The sequence below is a fragment of the Bufo bufo genome, chromosome 5 (assembly GCF_905171765.1).
Source record: "Bufo bufo chromosome 5, aBufBuf1.1, whole genome shotgun sequence".
In the NCBI taxonomy this organism is placed as follows: domain Eukaryota; kingdom Metazoa; phylum Chordata; class Amphibia; order Anura; family Bufonidae; genus Bufo; species Bufo bufo.
This window is the reverse complement of record NC_053393.1, coordinates 344,969,205-344,990,675: the sequence shown is the minus strand read 5'-3', so window position 1 is coordinate 344,990,675 and position 21,471 is coordinate 344,969,205. Positions and strand designations below refer to the sequence as shown.

At 44.1% G+C, this 21,471-nt stretch overlaps 1 long non-coding RNA gene across 1 annotated transcript; it reads left to right on the top strand.

Annotated features, from left to right (window-relative positions):
• Window positions 1-4,908: 4,908 nt before the first annotated feature.
• Window positions 4,909-20,760, top strand: LOC121002686. The gene is made up of 3 exons (XR_005779309.1): window positions 4,909-4,919; window positions 12,957-12,966; window positions 20,639-20,760. It is a non-coding gene; the product is annotated as an uncharacterized LOC121002686 (long non-coding RNA).
• Window positions 20,761-21,471: the final 711 nt, after the last annotated feature.

Below are 21,471 nucleotides of genomic sequence, written 5' to 3'. Positions count from 1 at the left end.
CCTTCATCCATAATGCTTTAGAGGGTCAGCTCAGCAGCAGGCCATCGCATATAATGTTTTAGAGCGTCAGCTCAGCAGCAGGCCCTCGCCCCTAATGTTTGAGAGGGTCAGTTCAACAGCAGGCCCTCGCCCCTAATGTTTTAGAGGGTCAGCTCAGTAGCAGGCCCGCACCTAAAATCTTTTACTTGGTTAGCTCACCTGCAGGCCCGCAACTCAATGTGAATGAGGGCCTCCTTTATGTGATATACAGGTTGTATCGGAATGCCTCTTCATTGAAATTTTTGGCAGGACTTGCACTTTATATACAAGTAAATATACAGGAAAGAATGTTTTCAATCAATTTTTCCTATAAAATAGATTTTTTTACTTTGGTTTTGTGCGTGAAACCTTAATTAGATTGTGGGCCTGGTGATTAGTTTGAGGCCTTTTAAGCAGCATGAGCAGCAGCAGCATGGTGATAAAAATGAGTGGCAAGGTGACATGGTGTGGAGATGGCAGCATGAGGAGGCCACATAGTGGCACAATGATTGAGTCTGGATAAAAGACTAAGGCCACAGATTGTTTCCATCTGCATCTTTCTAAGCAACCTGTAGAGCTGTATCACTGTGCAGATTAATGCAGCCATCAAATTCAAGCTGGATTTGTCGGTTTCACCTCAGCTCACCAGCAGGCCCGCACCTAAAGTCTTTTACAGGGTCAGCTCACATGCAGGTCCACAACTCATGCTGCCTTGCTTTGAAGTAGTAGCCGTAGCAGTTTATCAGGCTCCCTCTCCGAAATCGAGCAATGATTCCCCGTTATCGGTGATCACCATGGTAGGCGCATAAAAGAACATCGAAAGTTTATAGGTAGGGCCTCTCCTGTATAACATTTCCTCATCTAAAATACCGCAGTGACATTCCCTGTAATTTGTTATTACTCATTCCAATAACAGGGCATCTTAAGAGTCCTGTATTGTTATTTATCGTCACTATCTTCATGAGTCGAGAGTGGGTAATTGCAGCGCGCCTCCTGCCTTTTTTTCGATTTTTCTGCTTTAATAACTTGACCCACCCTCTCCACCCAATCAGATTTCAACCATTGACCTCCCTTGGATGTGGTATCCCTTTCTCAAGCTCCCTATCCAGCATCAAACTCTGATTCCCCATTACCCATGATCATGGTAGGCGCAGAATATCGAAAGTTGATAGGGCAGACATCCAAATGGATTGTCGCCGTCATGGGGACGTGCAATCGCCCAGAGGTTATCTAGAGTCACCAATGTGGCAGCAGGCCCTCGCCCCTAAGGTTTTAGATGGTCAGATCAGCAGGCCCTTGCTCCAAATGTTTTTGAGAATCACCAGCAGGCCATCAATTATAATTTTTCAAGGGTGTGTATGATGCCCTCTTTTATGTGTAACAAAGGGTGTTTTGCAGTGTCAGTTCCTTGTAATTTTTGGCAGCCCTTTCACTTAGTGCATAGGCTTTATCAGTGTAGGAGTCCCACTACCTGAACAATTGTACCACAATGTGAATGAAGCCCTCCTTTATGTGATATACAGGCTCTTGCGCTTTATATACAATTAAATATACAGGAAATAATGTTTCCTAACAATTTTTCCTGTAAAATAGATTATTTTTTTTTTTTGGGGGGGGGGGGGTTTGTGCATATTTTTGTCAGTCTGTAAAAGTGGCGTACAACTCGGACAACATGGTTCCCAGCAGCGACCTGGGAGTCCAAAATGCATCCAGACATCGTCCCCATGGTGTTCCCAATACATTTTGGTGGTGTTTCTGTCACTTTCTGACCTTTTCCAATGGACCAGGCACCTTCCTTCCCCTCTTCCGAGCAGGGGGTGCCTGGTTGTCTCCCATTGACTTCCATTATACTCGGGTGCTCGGCCGAGCACACGAATATAGCAATTTGTTCGGCTCGAACACCCGAATACTTTGGTGCTCGATCAACACTATTAAGGAGTATTTTGATATCACAAGTATTTTGCAGAAATTAATGCACAACGGATGGTGAAAAGTGAAAATTGCAAGTTTTTCACACATATGGCATTTCAGTGTCCAATATGTTGCACCTGGCTAATGTCATCTGTAAATGGGGCGGAGCACTATACCAAGCACAGATGCTGTACAATGTACAGCGCTGTGCTTTGTACGCTACAAGAAGGCAGGGGCACTCACAGGCAAGCTGATGCCTTCAAAAACAGGATAGTCCACCAATCAGATAGGTCATCAGTAGAGATGAGCGAATCGAAGTTGCCAAATTTGATTCGCAGCAAAGCCGCATTTCCTCACACTTCGTGGTAACAAATCACATTTTTTCCTAAAATGACTGACTGCATCCTACTGAAGAATTTACTCAGCAGCAGCAACTAAATATAGAGCAGAACCTGAACCAGCAGGTTTTGGCTTTCTAGGAGTGTACCCTGCCACCCCACATCGAAGATCCCCTGGACTACTTGGCAGCCAAACTCAATTTGTGGACGCAAATGGCCGAGTTTGCCCTGGACAAGCTTTCCTGCCCGGCCAGCAATGTGCCATCAGAGTGGGTGTTTAGTGCGGCGGGGGCCATAGTTACCCCAAGAAGAACTAGAATGTCCACCCAAAATGTAGAGAAACTGACCTTTGTGAAAATGATTCAGGCGTGGATCAGCCAGGATTTTCAAACACCAATGCCTGATGCATCAGACTAAATCATCCATGTGCCACACTAACAATTTGACAAAAGAGATCTGATTCTTCTGGCTACCTGCTTCAGCTGCTATTCTGATGCTGTCACCCGCCTGATGCCACACCTGCTGCAAGGTGCTCCTACTGTCAGCCACCATCTTCAGCTGGTACTGGTATTGCCCCCCACCTCCCCACTCTGTCATTAGGCCACTCTCTAGTCTCCTCATGCTGCTACCACCTCAACACTACGTCTCTGGGCCACTCTGTGGTCTACTCATGCTGCTGCAACATCACCGCTATGTCACTGTGCCACTCTGTGGTCTCCTCATGCTGCAGCCACATCACCACTCTGTGTTCTATTCATGCTGCTGCCACCCCACCACTCTGTCATTGGGCCACTCTTTGGACTTCTCGTGCTGTTCCCACCCTCCCCACTCCATGACTGGGCCACTATTTTGCCTTTTTTGGCCTGGTTGACATCATTATTTATTTGACCCTTCTAATCTGTTAGAAGGAAGGAAAAATGAGACACACAACGTATCCTGTCTATGTTGCAGCTGTAAGACTTTTATGACATGGTCCCTATTTTGCATCAAAATTGACTTATAATTTGGTAGCCAAAAGTAGGAGTGGGTACCAAACACAGAATACATGCAAATATTCCATTCATGTGTCATCTCTATTTTAGATCCACTCCTGTTTTTATTTTGGTTTTAGCAATACTGATGGATTACTGACCACATGCTAACCAAGTGAAGGCAGATGCTCAACAGACAGGATCCGTTTTTTTTTTTAGTTATTGTTCTGACGGATCAGAGGAAGGGAAAACAATCTGTGATGTCAACACAAACTTACTGCTGACACCCTCTCCACTCTGTCAGGGGGGGCTCTACTTGCATCAGCTTTTTATAGAACAGGTTCTGTAGACATCTATGTAGATTCATCTGACGATGGTGTAAAAGCAGTGCGCTCTTTCACGCTATAGTAGGATTTTGGGTCTCTCCACGGTTCTTTATACCTGGTGCTAACATTGACCTGTAAGGCTGAGTTCACACTTGAGTTATTTGGTCAGTTTTGGCTACATACAGTTGCAAGAAAAAGTATGTGAACCCTTTGGAATGATATGGATTTCTGCACAAATTGGTCATAAAATGTGATCTGATCTTCATCTAAGTCACAACAATAGACAATCACAGTCTGCTTAAACTAATAACACACAAAGAATTAAATGATAGTATGTTTTTATTGAACACAACATGTAAACATTCCCAGTGCAGGTGGAAAAAGTATGTGAACCCCTAGACTAATGACATCTCCAACAGCTAATTGGAGTGAGGTGTCAGCCAACTGGAGTCAAATCAATGAGATGAGATTGGAGGTGTTGGTTACAGCTGCCCTATAAAAAACACACACCAGTTCTGGGTTTGCTTTTCACAAGAAGCATTGCCTGATGTGGATGATGCCTCGCACAATAGAGTTCTCAGAAGACCTACGATTAAGAATAGTTGACTTGCATAAAGCTGGAAAGGGTTATAAAAGTATCTCCAAAAGCCTTGCTGTTCATCAGTCCACGGTAGGACAAATTGTCTATAAATGGCCAAAGTTCAGCACTGCTGCTACTCTCCCTAGGAGTGGCCGTCCTGCAAGAGCACAGCAAAGACTGCTCAATGAGGTGAAGAATCCTAGAGTGTTAGCTAAAGACTTACAAAAGTCTCTGGCATATGCTAACATCCCTGTTAGCCAATCTATGATACGTAAAACACTAAACAAGAATAGATTTCATTAGAGGATACCACAGAGGAAGCCACTGCTGTCCAAAAAAACCATTGCTGCACGTTTACAGTTTGCACAAGAGCACCTGGATGTTCCACAGCAGTACTGGCAAAATATTCTGTGGACAGATGAAACCAAAGTTGAGTTGTTTGGAAGAAACACACAACACTATGTGTGGAGAAAAAGAGGCACAGCACACCAACATCAAAACCTCATCCCAACTGTGAAGTATGGTGGTGGGGGCATCATGGTTTGGGGCTGCTTTGCTGCGTCAGGACCTGGATGGATTGCTATCATCGAAGGAAAAATGAATTCCCAAGTTTATCAAGACATTTTGCAGAAGAACTTAAGGCCATCTGTCCACCAGCTGAAGCTCAACAGAAGATGGGGGTTGCAACAGGACAACGACCTAAAGTATAGAAGTAAATCAACAACAGAATGGCTTAAACAGAAGAAAATATGCCTTCTGGAGTGGCCCAGTCAGAGTCCTGACCTCAACCCGATTGAGATGCTGTGGCATGACCTCAAGAAAGCGATTCACACCAGACATCCCAAGAATATTCCTGAACTGAACTGTTCTTTAAAGAGGAATGGTCAAGAATTACTCCTGACCGTTGTGCACGTCTGATCTGCATCTACAGGAAACGTTTGGTTGAAGTTATTGCTGCCAAAGGAGGTTCAACCAGTTATTAAATCCAAGGGTTCACATAGTTTTTCCACCCGCACTGTGAATGTTTACATGGTGTGTTCAATAAAAACATGGTAACATTTAATTATTTGTGTGTTATTAGTTTAAGCAGACTGTGATTGTCTATTGTTCTGACTTAGATGAAGATCAGATCACATTTTATGAGCAATTTGTGCAGACATCCATATCATTCCAAAGGGTTCACATACTTTTTCTTGAAACTGTAACATAGTAACATAGTAACATAACTGCCCAAATAAGTAAAGTGTGCAGTGAATCTAAGAGCGACGCCTGTCATCTGCGTGTCATACTGACTTACACTATTGTTTTACTACCACAGCAGACTCCCTATGTGTGTTACTGCAAGGCACAGTGTTCTACACTACTATACAGGCAAATCAACCAAAACAAATGTTTGAGAAATTCGCTCATCTCTAGTCATCATTTCTAAAGTCTTTGAAAACCCTTTTTTAAACCTTTTAACCAAACTGTTTATTGGAAAGGATCCTGCAAGTATCAATCATGTTGTCCATGAATAATCCTAAGCAAACTAAGCTTCAAAAACCAGTGTCAGGCAGCTGCTGCCAAGGCCAATAAGATAATCTGTTGCATCAAAAGGGGCATAGATGCCCGTGATGAGAACATAGTCCTACCACTTTACAAATCATTAGTCAGACCACACATGGAGTACTGTGTACAGTTCTGGGCTCCAGTGAACAAGGCAGACATAGCAGAGCTGGAGAGGGTCCAGAGGAGGGCAACTAAAGTAATAACTGGAATGGGGCAACTACAGTACCCTGAAGATTATCAAAATTAGGGTTATTCACTGTAGAAAAAAGACGACTGAGGGGAGATCTAATTAATATGTATAAATATATCAGGGGGCAGTACAGAGATCTATCCCATCATCTATTTATCCCCAGAACTGTGACTGTGACGAGGGGACATCCTCTGCGTCTGGAGGAAAGAAGGTTTGTACACAAACATAGAAGAGGATTCTTTACGGTAAGAGCAGTGAGACTATGGAGCTCTCTGCCTGAGGAGGTGGTGATGGTGAGTACAATAAAGGAATTCAAGAGGGGCCTGGATGGATTTCTGGAGTGTAATAATATTACAGGCTATAGCTACTAGAGAGGGGTCGTTGATCCAGGGAGTTATTCTGATTGCCTGATTGGAGTCGGGAAGGAATTTTTTATTCCCCTAAAGTGGGGAAAATTGGCTTCTACCTCACAGGGTTTTTTTTTTTGCCTTCCTCTGGATCAACTTGCAGGATGACAGGCCGAACTGGATGGACAAATGTCTTTTTTCAGCCTTATGTACTATGTTACTAATGCTACTAATTTTATACTGAATGTTAGAAGAGTATTTTATATATTGTGCCAGGGTTCCATGATAAGTATGAAAATTGGAAGAGAAAGATGACATACCGTATATCCTTGACAGGTTTTATTTGTAATTACAAGAGACTTTGAAATACAACTACTGGGCTTAAATAGTTAAGCTCAGGGGACTGAATATTAAAAAGGTATAGCTATGATATTACCTTTGAATTTATGTAGGACTACTTCCAACTAACCCTAGTGTTGAAAACTGTCATGGTTTGAATCTCTGTGACAATGGCCACACCCATCTGCCTCCCAGCCAAGCTCTTGAACTAATCCCTGCTTACCTCATTTGCATAGCCAATCAGAGGGGGTTTTACAATTTACCAATTGAAAGAGGTGTTCCAACTGTCAATATAAATATATGTGATGCTTTCAATAAAGAATTAGTCAGTTTGAACTCACATACAGCCTGACTGGTGTTAGTTCTGTGAGAATTAAAACGACACGAGCGGTCGTTTGAGGCCGGATTATCAACGGCGGAACCAGCAGATATTGTGGTCACATCAGGGAGCGTCGTGAGAGCAGAATAGAGCGAGCAGGGGCTCGTTCCAAAAACCTTCTCTGCATCCAGTGTTAGAAACAAAAAAAGTGCTCAAGAGCAACACTGATGGTAAGATATCAAAAAGCACTGTGTGCCATCTAAGACTTAACTAGTGTTGAGCGAACCTGAACTGCAAAGTAAAAGTTTGGGTTCGAGTTCGGTGTTCAGGCATTTAATAAAGCTTTTTGAAAGGCTGCAGGGCAGCCAATCAACAAGCTTTTAAGCTGTGGGCACTTAGAAGCCATCACAGCCATGCCTAGTAATGGCATGGCTGTGATTGGCCGGTGCATCATGTGACCCAGCCTCTATACAAGCTGGATCACGTGTAGAAATGCCCATCAGCTGTGAGTAGTGCAGGGACAGGAAGCAGGCAGCTGAAGTGAGGGAGAGTGTTAGGAATCTCATCTGGCTAGTTATTCTGTAGGTGACCTACAGTGATTTTTTTCGTGGGTGCAATACACCAGCTTTGTACCCCTGACACAAAAATATAATAGTTAATCTGTCTGTTAATTTGGTGGGTGACATATTCCCATTTTTTGTGTGAGGTACACCTGCACTGCATACGTGACAGGGAAATTAATATAGTTAATCCGTATGTTAGTTCAATAGGTGACATAAGAGAAATCAAAAACTGGAGTGGTATACTGGGTATACGCCTATATAAACAATCGAGCAAATAATGTGGAAATAGGCGCTAAAACAAAATAATAATGACTTTATTATATGCCTGGTTAAAATGAAGGGTATCACCCGTCAGTGTAACAATATGCACTGACTGATACTAAGTGTGTGAGAAAGAATTAATGACTCCAAACAGCGCCACCATCTGGAGCACCAAACTAGTCTCACAGACTAACTAACACTAAGAAAGGGGCTCAATATGCCACAGGGCACAAGATGTGTAACCCAGGGTGAGGACTATAAACAAGGGGATGTCTGGTGTCCGGAGTACACCAAACAACACTCCAAACAGCGAGAGCCAGCGCGCAGACTCTCACTGCACTGAAATAGTCACAGGTGCAGGACTATGGCAGAGCACAAGCCGTCACTCCAAGGTGAAATTATGGAGCAAGGATTGCCCTGACATACCCCTCAATGGTAAGTGTTAAGGCTGGCCGCAGGCTAGCCTGGATTTGTGGGAGGGGCCGGTACCTGTCTTAAGCAGTCTGGCTCTCCCAGGCAGCACGTCGGCATTCGGACGTCCCCTGCCCACCCATTCCCATTCTTCATTCAGTCATTCAACCATCACATTCAGGGTATGCCCCCTTTTTCAGGCATACCGACCTAGTGAGGCCAAGGCACACCTCAGGCCAATTAGGTAGGGGGGTGGTGGTTGGGCATCTTCCACTCGTTTAGGTCCTGACCACAAATAGCTATTTCAGTGCAGTGAGAGTCTGCGCGCTGGCTCTCGCTGTTTGGAGTGTTGTTTGGTGTACTCCGGACACCAGACATCCCCTTGTTTATAGTCCTCACCCTGGGTTACACATCTTGTGCCCTGTGGCATATTGAGCCCCTTTCTTAGTGTTAGTTAGTCTGTGAGACTAGTTTGGTGCTCCAGATGGTGGCGCTGTTTGGAGTCATTAATTCTTTCTCACACACTTAGTATCAGTCAGTGCATATTGTTACACTGACGGGTGATACCCTTCATTTTAACCAGGCATATAATAAAGTCATTATTATTTTGTTTTAGCGCCTATTTCCACATTATTTGCTCAATAGGTGACATATAACCATTTTTGGTGTGAGGTACACCTGCAGTACATCTTTTAAAGTGAAATGAATATAGTTAATCCGTCTGTTAGTTCGGTGGGTGTCATATTACCATCTGTGACAGGGAAATTAATATAGTTAGGCCTCATGCACACGACCGTTGTGTGCATCCGCGGCCGTTGTTCCGTTTTCCGTTTTTATTCGCTGACCCATTGACTTTCAATGGGTCCGTGGAAAAATCGGAAAATGCACCGTTTGGCTTCCGCGTCCGTGATCCGTTTTTCCAGTCCGTGAAAAAAATAGGACCTGTCCTATTTTTTTCACGGACAACGGTTCACGGACCCATTCAAGTCAATGGGTCCGAGAAAAATCACGGATGCACACAAGATAGTCATCCGCGTCCGTGATCCGTGTCCGTTTTTTCTATCATTTTCAATGCAAACTTGACTTAGTTTTTTTTTTCACTTTTCATGTCCGTGGATCCTCCAAAAATCAAGGAAGACCCACGGATGAAAAAACGGACACGGAACAACGGAAACCGTTTTTGCGGACCGCAAAAAAAAACGTCCGTGTGCATGAGGCCTTAATCTGTCTGTTAGATCAGTGGGTGACATATTCCCATTTCTTGTGTGAGGTAGACCTGCACTGTATACATGACAGGGAAATTAATATAGTTAATCTGTCTGTTAGTTCAGTGGGTGACCTCAAAGAATGAGGAGAGCATCAAATAAGGGACGTGGCCCTGGTCTTGGTGCTGCTGGTGTTGGTGCAGCTCTTGTTGCAGGGAGAGGACGTGGTCGATCTGTGCCAGCTACACTCCCAAATGAAACACCTTCCTCAGGTGCACGTAGGCGACAGAATGTTCAGCGTTATTTTGTAGGCCCGAGTACCGGTGTATGAATGGTCTGGCCAGAACAAGTAGTAGCGGTAGTAGATTGGATGGCTGACAGTGCCTCCAGTTCCTTCACATTGTCTCCTAACCGGTCCCTGCAGAAAGCGCATAGTTGGCACCTACAGCCCATGGGCATCTGTTTTTCACCTCACCCCCTTTCAAATCAGCCAAGCAGTCTGAGCCCGAAGTCATGCAGCAGTCTCTTATGCTTTTTGATGACTTTGCTGGCGGGATTCCGTGGGCCAGCCCTACTCCAGCAGTGGAAGAAATTGAGTGCACTGATGCCCAACCACTTATGTTTCAGGATGTGTATATGGGAGGACCACAACAGCACTTGCAGCGTACTCAAGTTAGGTGTAATAGTGTTCCTGGGTGTTGTAGTGCAATAGACACTAACCTGAGACGGCTGACTCTCTGCAAGGGCAGGTGATGATGAGAAATGTTCGTGACGCCAGTGCCAATTAAACGGTGGCACGCCGTTTGCTGATAGCAGGAATAACTGAGGAACCACGTGATGTTAAAGCAGAACTCAAACTTTAGTAGTCATCATATAGGGACAATAACGGAAACGCAGTTACTTTGCAGACAGTTGATTTTCAGTACAGTTGATGCAGGCAATATATGTATAGCAAGGTGACTTCAGAGTGTTAAACACAGGACTTGCAGTACAGGCAGCTTGCACTCTATCCCTGACTGATCCTGGAACATAGAAAATCTTCTCCAAGGCCCAATACCCTAGCTCTGGCGTATATCCTTGGTTTTATCTTTATCAAGTACCTCCTCTGTTGTCTTGAGTACCTCTTGCTTTTCTGAGCTTTGCCTCTGTCTCTCCCTCAGTTTCCTCAGCCTCTAGAAACTTCTGAACTCTCTCTGGAAGCTTCTGAACTCCCAGGCTGTTTAACAGTGGTCTTCCTGCTTCTGCATATATAAGTTCAGGAGGGGAACCTTCTCCTTGGATCTGGAACCCGGTTACAGGGACTGCAATACCCTCTCCTGGTCCGCAGGCTTCAGGCCTGGATTTGTCTCTGACATAGTCTAAGCTCCAACTTCAGACTACAGGCTCCAGCTTTAGACTCCCACTTAAGACTGACTTTCCTTTCCCTGACTGGGCCTTATATAAACTAGGGCTCCCTAGCTCCCTCTAGTGACTAAGAGCTGGAATGACACCCCTAGCAGGCCTGTACATGCAAGTTTCACAGTAACAGGGAAATACATAGCATTACATTACATTTTATAAAGATGACATATACCAACTTCCCCATAAATAAGGGGGGGCGACAGCACACCAAGTGACCCTTTTGTAGTGACGGGCATTACAGTCCCCGTACACTACATACCCCACTGCTTTAAGCTGAGTACGACCTCGTACTCCATCAGGGCTCGCCCAACTGGAATCTCTACCTGAAACAGAAAAAGAGACATGCAGGCATACATATACGTAATTCATCTGCATTTACATTCATATCAGGTCCAATTGGCAAAGGTGAAGGGTGGTGACAAGGGGCGTCGTTCTCTTCTTCTCAGGATAGTGAATGGAACTGGGGCGCTGACCTGGCACAGCCTAACATTATAACCAGGATAGTCCATGACAATGAATAAGTCTATAATAGAACAGCAAAATAGATAAAACAGTATAAAAGTTCTTGGAGGCTCAAAGAACAAACATGAGTCCGTACCCAGGTTACTTTCCTATTAAATCACAGAGGCTCTCATGCGGTGGAGTCCATCTCTGGGCACATTTCCTTTAAAAAGAGTAAGAATCTCAGAGGCTCAGGTTCTTTTTAGTCTGTCTCCGGGCACGGTTCCTTAGTATCAAGTTGCACAATAAAATTGTATAATATAAAACAAGTGCTGTAATACCCCTGATCAACCTGAAAAGGGGGGTAAGGGTAAAAGGTGCAACAACGGAACAGGCACAACGTGGTGGAAAATAGCAAAAGCAGGCAGGAGATCCTGGAAACAAACTTGGCTTTGTTGACCTTGTAATTTCAGTGGTTAACACCTACCACTGAGCCGTGGATAAACTGGCAGCAGCAACAAACGACCAGGAAACATAGGACTCCTGTCCTGGAAGGGTTAATAACATCATTCTTTGGTGAAATAAATCAAAGGCCTAGCAGGCTGATTCACAGGGGTATGTCATCATTACCCGGCTCTGCTGGCAAATACGGCCTGTAGTAGTCCTCTACAGGAGGATGGGCCCGCATAACGGTGTTAGGGGGCAGCTGCAAGGTAAAGGGGCCCCTGATAGGTATTGGCCCCATGGGCCTAGGGGTAAACCCTTGGCTGGACCGTACTGGTCCTGGCATGACAATTGTGGGATGTAAGACAGTTGGTACCGCCGCCGCAAGCGGTCCGGTGGGCTCGGTGCAGCAACTCACAGGAATAACGGGTCTTCCTTGGGGCCTTGACGGAGCAACATTAGCAGACGGTGGTTTACGGGTGGTGACAGGCACCCTTACCTAGTCCTTCTCTGGCGGCGTCTGGATCCTGGCGGTCGCGATCTTGCGCAGCTCCCGCAACTTCTCCTCCAGCCGGACATCTGTTCACCGATGCTCTCCGTGTCAGAGTCGCTGTCATCTGCTGGCGCCGCCGGCGCAGGTACAGTCAGCGATGGTGCGGACTCGGCCTCTGCAGGTCCTGGTGATGCATCGGGTCTCCGACCCCTCCGGATGTCCTCAAAGGTATTGCGAAGTCCTTTTAAGTTTTCCATATCTTGTATGGTCTTCTCCCGACGAGGCAGCTCGGGGGAAGGATAGGGGCTCACCCATTTTTCCAACACGGTTGGCTGCCAGAAGACATTAGGCCCAAAGAAGGAGCTCCGCTCCTGGAAGGCGTGATGGGCCGGCTCTGGAGAGCGTTCCGGTTCCGCTCGCAGCCAGAGTAGTCTTCTTCTTCTGCCTCCCAGTCCTCAGGTTCTCGCTTGGGACGGGTCACAGCAGTTGCATAAGGGCCTCTCAGGCTCTCGGCAGGGGTGAACTCCACTTCCTCTCCCTCGCGGAGGCTGTGCTGATAGGAAGGGAGGTAGTCTCTCTTGACAGATCTTCTGTTAACATATAGGTCTCTGCCAGTCAGGTAATCTTGTATGAACCCGTAGCCACGGGCTTTGTCAAAGGACACCACCAACCCCTTTCTCCTTTCCAGGCGGGGTTGGGTGTTGGTGTGTGTCGTTCATGGATAGTCTTGGTCAATTCCTCATAATAGATTTTAGTCTTTGTATTCCGCTTTATAGCGGCCTCCCGGATCTCTGCCATTAGTGAAGACCACTTGAAAGAGGGCTGAAAGAAGTCTCTCCAGGAGCCATAGCAGGGCTCTGGTTCTTTCTCCCGTGGCGGGCAGGCGGGTTTCTCCGGTCCCGGAGAGTAGGCCGGTGGAGCCTCTTCTGGCTCTACACCAAGATCATTCATTTTTGGTATTTCAGGCGCGGACGTTGCAGCAAAGCGGTGCTCACTCTCCAACATGCTCGATCCTTCTCTGGAGAGCGATAGGGTGGCGCCAATAAGATCAGCCAGCTCCTCCCCTTGCACTGGGAGGCCGCCCCCCAGGTATTCCAGTATATGGAAGGCGGAGTCCATGCTGGCCGACATGCAAATGTCCAGATAAGCAGTGGCGCCTGACCTTGAACTCCTTCCCGCTATTTCCTCAGAAAGGCGCCAATTTTTCCCGCCTTTTCGGGATGAAGATGATGCAGCAGCTATTTTAGTAGCCTCAGCGGCCATCTTTGGATATAAACGCTGTCTATTCACTGACAGCAAGCAGGATGATGAAAAGTCCATAAAACCACACTCCAATGTGGCGATTTTCTTCCTCTTGATAGCGCAAAACTGCATAGCGCTTTTTAGAGATTTTAGGAACACTTTGGGTAGGATTTTCAGTCCACAAAGTCCACTTTAAATAAAACAGGCAATTTTAACTTTGGTCACAGGGCAACTGTATAAGGCACAAAGTTCACGCTTCTTGCACTAGAAAGCGTGCGTATCCTGTTCGTGACGCCAAAAGAGAGGTGCAGCGTACTCAAGTTAGGTGTAATAGTGTTCCTGGGTGTTGTAGTGCAATAGACACTAACCTGAGACGGCTGACTCTCTGCAAGGGCAGGTGATGATGAGAAATGTTCGTGACGCCAGTGCCAATTAAACGGTGGCACGCCGTTTGCTGATAGCAGGAATAACTGAGGAACCACGTGATGGTAAAGCAGAACTCAAACTTTAGTAGTCATCATATAGGGACAATAACGGAAACGCAGTTACTTTGCAGACAGTTGATTTTCAGTACAGTTGATGCAGGCAATATATGTATAGCAAGGTGACTTCAGAGTGTTAAACACAGGACTTGCAGTACAGGCAGCTTGCACTCTATCCCTGACTGATCCTGGAACATAGAAAATCTTCTCCAAGGCCCAATACCCTAGCTCTGGCGTATATCCTTGGTTTTATCTTTATCAAGTACCTCCTCTGTTGTCTTGAGTACCTCTTGCTTTGATGAGCTTTGCCTCTGTCTCTCCCTCAGTTTCCTCAGCCTCTAGAAACTTCTGAACTCTCTCTGGAAGCTTCTGAACTCCCAGGCTGTTTAACAGTGGTCTTCCTGCTTCTGCATATATAAGTTCAGGAGGGGAACCTTCTCCTTGGATCTGGAACCCGGTTACAGGGACTGCAATACCCTCTCCTGGTCCGCAGGCTTCAGGCCTGGATTTGTCTCTGACATAGTCTAAGCTCCAACTTCAGACTACAGGCTCCAGCTTTAGACTCCCACTTAAGACTGACTTTCCTTTCCCTGACTGGGCCTTATATAAACTAGGGCTCCCTAGCTCCCTCTAGTGACTAAGAGCTGGAATGACACCCCTAGCAGGCCTGTACATGCAAGTTTCACAGTAACAGGGAAATACATAGCATTACATTACATGACATTTTATAAAGATGACATATACCAACTTCCCCATAAATAAGGGCGGGCGACAGCACACCAAGTGACCCTTTTGTAGTGACGGGCATTACAGCCCCCGTACACTACACTTCTCTGATAATGATGATGACGAAACAAAAGTGGCAACTGCTGCTGCTTTCTGAAGTGTGCAGACCGGCAAGGAGGGCAGGGGTGAAGAGTGGGTGGAAGATGATTTGGAGGATGATGAGGTCCTAGAACCCACATGAGATCAAGGTCATGCGAGTGACGTGTGCACTTCGGAGGAAGAGGTGGTGGTCACACAGCGACAACTGCACAGCAAAAGAGGGAGCAGGGTGCAAAAGCAGAGTGGCAGTCCCCTAGACAGTACGTCTGCTACTGCCCAACGCACCCAGGGACTGAGCACACCAAAGCCAGCTCCAAGGAGTTCCCTGGCATGGCAGTTCTTCGGACAATGTGCTGACGTCAAGACGCGAGTGGTTTGCACGCTGTGCAATCAGAGCCTGAAGTGAGGTATAAACGTTCTCAACCTGAGCACAACCTGCATGACCAGGCATCTAAGTGCAAAGCACGAGCTGCAGTGGAGTAGACACCTCAAAAACAACGAAAGATCTCTGGCTCCTCCTGCTCCCGTTTCTGCTGCAGTCTCGGCCTCTTCCTCCCCCAAATAAAGGAAAAATTCTGTCGCCTGCTGATAAGACACATCTCTTATCCTGTGGATAGGAAATAAGCTTTATCGCGGCAAACCCTTTAAACCCCCACTGTACTCCATTGCTGGTGAAGGTGAAATGGATAGTGAGTATAAAAAATGTGTTTATACTCACTGTTTTGGGCTGGGGGGTTCCAGTGTCTAATTTAAGTGAAATAACTTATAAAATAACATGCCATTGTGTCTGCCATACCTGGTTGAGCTTTTTTTTCCGGTGGATAGATAAATGACTCTATGTTTTTTTTCTTCTTGGGTTTTAAGCTGCCTTGCTATCAAGGCCACAGTTCTATTAACCTGCCAATAATCTTTCATCCTAAAGCGCAGCAATGCAAGGTCAACTAATGCGAGTTTAACTCCTGAGGTTTAGCTTGAAATATTTCCCTAGGCATTATGGGAGAGAAAAGTAGCTTATTCTGTCTGAAATATGCAATTACATTTTTTTTTTTTCTTCATACCAAGGTATCATTCTATCCTCTTTTATAAAGTTACCTCTTGATAAATTTATCTCACATGTTTGTTTCACGGACACAATATAAAATCATATATTGATGAATTATAATGTTGAAGAATTAATCTAACACCATTTTTGTTCTAGAACCATATTTAGTTTAGGTAGTAAAGTAAATAGGGTAATGAAGTAAAAATTTGAAAAACAGTAATGAAACAGAAGTGGTAAGATCATTTAATGGTCTCCATTGAGATGATTTAGATCCTTTACTACCCTATATAGTTTCCAATAAAAAAGCCAACCCCTATTCCTACCAAAAAACAAGGGCACTGTGGTCCTCTCTGGTTAGGCATCACAGAGGTAGAATTTTTATTCAATGTTTCTAGAATGTATTTCATATGTTTCTATTAATATAAAAGTGGATTTCCATGTACAGACTTTCTGTGAGACCATACACTACTGTGCTTAGTTAACCAAGGTAAGGCAAAATAATATGATCAGAGCTGAATGGAGCATATAAAGCAAACCTATCAATCTGAGGGAACCAGTTGCCGAGACCACCACTGGAATCATTCTGCTCGATCATTCCTTGTGAGCAATATGTTCTTCTCACATATCTCACCAACCAAAACCTATCTTACAAACATATCACTATGGCATGGCAGAAATATTTGAAAGAGCAGTATCCCGGTATTCCAGGCAGTAGAAACTCCTCAATGTTGAATGCATTTAGTAATATAGTGTCTGTTTGGTAATTGAGCTCTTCTGTGAGAGTTCATCTCTCACTTCCCCAGGCAGGAAGTGTTGCAACTTGTAACTTCACATTAGCTGTCATCTCAGCCTCCATGCAGCAAGGAGATAAATGCATCACAAATACCGCAGCACCCCCCTCCCCTCTGGGTCCCATCAGACCTCTGACATGGCCCAGAGGAGAGGCGGATGCTGGGGGAGTTGTGACACATTGTCTCCATGCTGCACCCAGGCTGAGAGAGCAGCTACAGTGAAATTGAAAGTTATTTCACTTCCTGCCTGTGGAAGAAGGAGATAAAATCTCACAGAAGAGCTCAATTACCAAACAGACAGACACTATATTAGTAAGGCTGCATTCACACGGCCATACATAGAACAAATTGAACTCAATTGGGCTATTCACATGGCTGTTTTTTTTAACAGCCAGTGAATAGTGGCTGTCAAAAAATAGGACATGCCCTATTTTTGGCCATTTTCATGGTCATACGAACACTATTGAACTCAATTAAGCCATTTTTAACAGCTGTAAGACAGGGACCTGTCTAATTGCCATAAAACAGATATACTAACGGAAAATAGCCTTTTAGGAGTTAAAATGAAGAAAAAAATTCACCTTATCCACTTGATCTCACAGAGGCAGTTGATCCTCTCTTAATGCTAAAGGGGCTGCACTCCCAGCATGATAATTAAGTAAAAAGGTTTTTGTTTTTCCATAAAAAACTTCTCTACCTTATTAAGGCTAGGGGCCACTCTGGAGGCATTATTACTGCTGGGGGCCACTACGGGGGATATTATTAATGCTGAGAGCCACTATAAAGGGACATTATGTACAGTCGTGGCCAAAAGTTTTGAGAATGACACAAATATTAGTTTTCACAAAGTTTGCTGCTAAACTGCTTTTAGATCTTTGTTTCAGTTGTTTCTGTGATGTAGTGAAATATAATTACACGCACTTCATACGTTTCAAAGGCTTTTATTGACAATTACATGACATTTATGCAAAGAGTCAGTATTTGCAGTGTTGGCCCTTCTTTTTCAGGACCTCTGCAATTCGACTGGGCATGCTCTCAATCAACTTCTGGGCCAATTCCTGACTGATAGCAACCCATTCTTTTATAATCACTTCTTGGAGTTTGTCAGAATTAGTGGGTTTTTGTTTGTCCACCCGCCTCTTGAGGATTGACCACAAGTTCTCAATGGGATTAAGATCTGGGGAGTTTCCAGGCCATGGACCCAAAATGTCAACGTTTTGGTCCCCGAGCCACTTAGTTATCACTTTTTCCTTATGGCACGGTGCTCCATCGTGCTGGAAAATGCATTGTTCTTCACCAAACTGTTGTTGGATTGTTGGAAGAAGTTGCTGTTGGAGGGTGTTTTGGTCCCATTCTTTATTCATGGCTGTGTTTTTGGGCAAAATTGTGAGTGAGCCCACTCCCTTGGATGAGAACCAACCCCACACATGAATGGCCTCAGGATGCTTTACTGTTGGCATGACACAGGACTGATGGTAGTGCTCACCTTTTCTTCTCCGGACAAGCCTTTTTCCAGATGCCCCAAACAATCGGAAAGAGGCTTCATCAGAGAATATGACTTTGCCCCAGTCCTCAGCAGTCCATTTACCATACTTTCTGCAGAAGATCAATCTGTCCCTGATGGGTTTTTTTGGAGAGAAGTGGCTTCTTTGCTGCCCTTCTTGACACCAGGCCATCTTCCAAAAGTCTTCGCCTCACTGTGCGTGCAGATGCGCTCACACTTGCCTTCTGCCATTCCTGAGCAAGCTCTGCACTGGTGGCACTCCGATCCCGCAGCTGAATCTTCTTTAGGAGACGATCCTGGCGCTTGCTGGACTTTCTTGGACGCCCTGAAGCATTCTTAACAAGAATTGAACCTCTTTCCTTTAAGTTCTTGATGATCCTATAAATTGTTGATTGAGGTGCAATCTTAGTAGCCACAATATCCTTGCCTGTGAAGTCATTTTTATGCAACGCAATGATGGCTGCACGCGTTTCTTTGTAGGTCACCATGGTTAACAATGGAAGAACAATGATTTCAAGCATCACCCTCCTTTTAACATGTCAAGTCTGCCATTTTAACCCAATCAGCCTGACATAATGATCTCCAGCCTTGTGCTCGTCAACATTCTAATCTGAGTTAACAAGACGATTACTGAAATGATCTCAGCAGGTCCTTTAATGACAGCAATGAAATGCAGTGGAAAGTTTTTTTTGGGATTAAGTAAATTTTCATGGCAAAGAAGGACTATGCAATTCATCTGATCACTCTTCATAACATTCTGGAGTATATGCAAATTGCTATTATAAAAACTTAAGCAACAACTTTTCCAATTTCCAATACTTATGTCATTCTCAAAACTTTTGGCCACGACTGTATACTGCAGGGGTTGGGATTTAAATAAAAAATGCCAAAAGCCAATGAAAATTATCAAATTTTAATGGCCATTAAAAACTGATGGCAGTCATTGAAAACTGCAAAAATGGTTGAAAAAGGTTTCTTGTATTAGGCCTCCTGCACACGAACGTGTGCTTCCCGTTGCCATATTGCGGACCGCATTTGCGAATCCGCAATACACGGGCGCCGTTTCGTGGCCATTCCGCATCACGGATGCGGACCCATTCACTTCAATATGTCCGCAAATCCGGAGATGTGGAATGGTGTGGAACAGAAGCACGGAACGGAACCATACGGGACCACTACGGAGTGCTTCCGTGGGGTTTTGTGCCGTACTTCTGTTCCACAAAAAGATAGAACATGTCCTATCTTTTTGTGGAACAGCCGGATCGCGGACCCATTAAAGTGAATGGGTCCACGATCCGCTGCCCCACGGATGGTGTTCGTGCATTGCGGCCCGTGTCTTGCGGGCCACAACACGGCCACGGGGCACACACGTTCGTGTGCAGGAGGCCTTATTTGAATTCAGATGTGAAATTTTTTTAAAGCTAGACTCAAGGAAGTCCTAAGGCTACTTTCACACTTGCGGCAGGACGGATCCGACAGGCTGTTCACCATGTCGGATCCGTCCTTCCGCTATTTTCGAAAGCCCCCGGACTAAAAAGTCGGACATGCAGGACATTTTAGTCCGGCGGCTTTCGCCGTGCCCCGGCATAGTCAATGGGGACGGAGCGGCGGTCCGGCGGCACGGCAAAATAGCGGAAGGACGGATCCGACATGGTGAACAGCCTATCGGATCCGTCCTGCCGCAAGTGTGAAAGTAGCCTAAGACAACTTTTATGATTCTTGTTTCTTACATTGGTATAAAGCAAATACAGTATTACCTGTGTCATAATGAAGTATGGTAAATATCTAGCAATAAATTCTGTAGTTCTTGAGTACAAAGTTGAATGCAATTATTGAAATGATTGCTTAGCATATTCTAGTAAAGGGTCACCTTAATCATCAAAATGTGACAATTTCCACCATGCCACTTATATAAATAAATCTTCTTGTGTAGATAATAACTGCCTATCCTACAAATTAAAGATTGACATCAAGTATGAAAGTCAGAAGTTCTGTCAGATGATTTTTTTTTCCCCCTGTACATATGACAGAACATATTCCATTAGTAAATGACATTTCTTAGAGGTCATTTTAGGACTTAAGTGCCTCTTATGTTATATAAATGCACTTTTTACTTTTTTAGCTGCACAGTATGTAATTTGTCTTAGCTTGTTGTCTTTTAAATGTGAATTTAATGGATTTATATAATAATGCAATGCATTTAATATTACATAGTAACCTAAAGGAAGACAATTACATATAATGGGGGTTATTTACCAAAACATACAAAGTAATAGTGCCAGTAAACTAAGTCCAGATTTTATTGTTTAGGCCTCAGTGGAAATTAAAGTAGAGGCTGATTGACTGCAAATGGCAAGTCCATTTTTATTTTTTGTCTATAATGTCTATATGGTATCTGTACTATAATATCACATGACTGAAAGTGTTTGCTATTTAAAGTGTCACTAACTGAACTTTTTAAAAATGTTTGTTATGTCACAGCAACACATCAAAGGTTTTTGATCATTGGGATCATTGGGAGTGCTGAGACCGCCACAGAATGCTAGAATGAGAGAGAAGTGCTCACATCCCACCTTTTTTCTGTACAGAGCTGACATGCATTAGCACCCTTTGGATTTTCTGTCTTTTCCATCAGACCAGGAGCAGACTCCTTATCTCTGCTCTATGACCTCCTAAACACTCATTATAGCTCAGTTCTCATCTTACTGATAAGAATGTTGCTTAAATAGGTGTTTATGACCCCTTAGTAGTTTAGAGATAAGGTCTATCGGTACAAAGTGAAAGTACCAGTCACACAGCTAGAAAAACAGTTAACTTTTTGTGACAGAACAGCTCAATATTTTTAATAAAGGCCAATTGATAAAATGATTTTCAGCCAAAAATGAGTAACATGCAATCATAAAAAATAGCCTTTAAAGCTTTTTTTTCAACTTGCATTAAACGTGAATATATTTTTTTTAGGTGTTTACTAGTCTTTATTTAATGTGTAAGCTAACTGTAAAACCACATGTTCAAGAAACTTTTGGAATTGCTTATTTTCAGAATAAACTAATTTGATCGGGTTAACTAATCTTAGCATTTAGAAAGTCTAAATTTAGAGTACACTATCTAAAGAGGCCCCAAATTAATTATAGTGGCTCATGCTGGATAATACATTTGGCGCATGTCTTCACACTTTTGTTTAACTTTAAACCATCGATTCATTGGCTTACTTGCAAAAAGTGGTACATAAAAACTCATACATTTTCTTACTAAGTCATATACCTCTCTTGATAAGCCGCATACCATTAGTGAACTAGGCATTGTATATTTTTCTTTTTGTCACATTAGTAAATGTTTGGCAATGTTTTACTGAGCAGGAGTAAGAAAACCGCCAAAAATACAATCCCACACATCAAATACGAATACATCCTTTATTTCATCATAAAAATACAATTAAATTAAAATCATTACAAATATGTAGTATGGACTTACAATAT